Below are 1,044 nucleotides of genomic sequence, written 5' to 3' on the forward strand. Positions count from 1 at the left end.
CGCTCCACGGCATGTGGCATCTTCCCGGACTGGGGCATGAACCCGTGTCCCCAGCATCGGCAGGCGGACTCTCAACCACTGCGCCATTAGGGAAGCCTAGATTTCTTTTATTTTAAATATTTGTTTATTTATTTGGTTGTACCTGGTCTCAGTTGTGGCAGGCAGGCAGACTCCTTAGTTGCAGCATCCATGTGGGATCTAGTTCCCTGACCAGGAATCGAACCTGGGACCCCTGCATTGGGAACTCAGAGTCTTAACCACTGCACCACCAAGGAAGTCTCCCAACAGGATTTCTTTTAAATCAAGATTTCATTTTTCCATGTTTCTTCCCAGTTTTAATCCTAATCCTTTTATGACTTTTATGTGGTTCTAACCAGATCATAGATTTCAGCAGATTGTATTTCCTGAAAAACAGCCACAGCAGCATTTCGAGTCCTGCATGCTTGTTTAGAAACTGGTCACTCTCCCATGACAAGGTAGAGTCTCTTTTCCTTCCCCTTTGAAACTGTTTGGGACTTTGTGACTGTCTCCATGAATGGAGATGGAGGTGACACTGCATAATTTCCAAAACTAGGTCATGTAAGGTGAGTTGACTTCTGCCGCGTTCTCTCTCTGGGGACTCTCAGCGTTGGAACCCAGCTACCACGCTCAGAGAAAGCTCAAGCCACATGTAGGTATCCCAGCCAAGAGATCCAGCTGAGGCTTTAGCTGGCAGCCAGTGTCAATTGCCAGTCATGTCATCTAATGAGCCTCAGATAAGCCAGCCAGTTGTGTCCTGTCTGAATTTCTGATCCATAATAAATGGTTGTTTCATGCCACTAAGCTTTAGGGTAATTTTTTATGCAGCCATAGTAACTGGAAGGCGCATAGAGTTTTGTTTGATAACTTTTGCATTTGTTAGCATGAGCATTTACTCATGTTGCTTCGTAGTCACAATTATCATCTTATTGGCTGCAAAATATTTTGAATTGATGTAGTGTAGCTTATGTAAATATGGTGTTATTCTTGGCTATCTAGACTGCTTCTCATTTTTTACTACCTAAG

The 1,044-nt window shown here is 43.8% G+C and overlaps 1 non-coding gene across 1 annotated transcript; it reads right to left on the reverse strand.

Annotated features, from left to right (window-relative positions):
* Positions 1 to 202: 202 nt before the first annotated feature.
* TRNAG-CCC (transfer RNA glycine (anticodon CCC)) lies at positions 203 to 275 on the reverse strand. The gene has a single exon. It is a non-coding gene; the product is annotated as a tRNA-Gly (tRNA).
* Positions 276 to 1,044: the final 769 nt, after the last annotated feature.

This window comes from Lipotes vexillifer, unplaced genomic scaffold, assembly GCF_000442215.2.
Source record: "Lipotes vexillifer unplaced genomic scaffold, Lipotes_vexillifer_v1.1 scaffold71, whole genome shotgun sequence".
Classification (NCBI taxonomy): domain Eukaryota; kingdom Metazoa; phylum Chordata; class Mammalia; order Artiodactyla; family Lipotidae; genus Lipotes; species Lipotes vexillifer.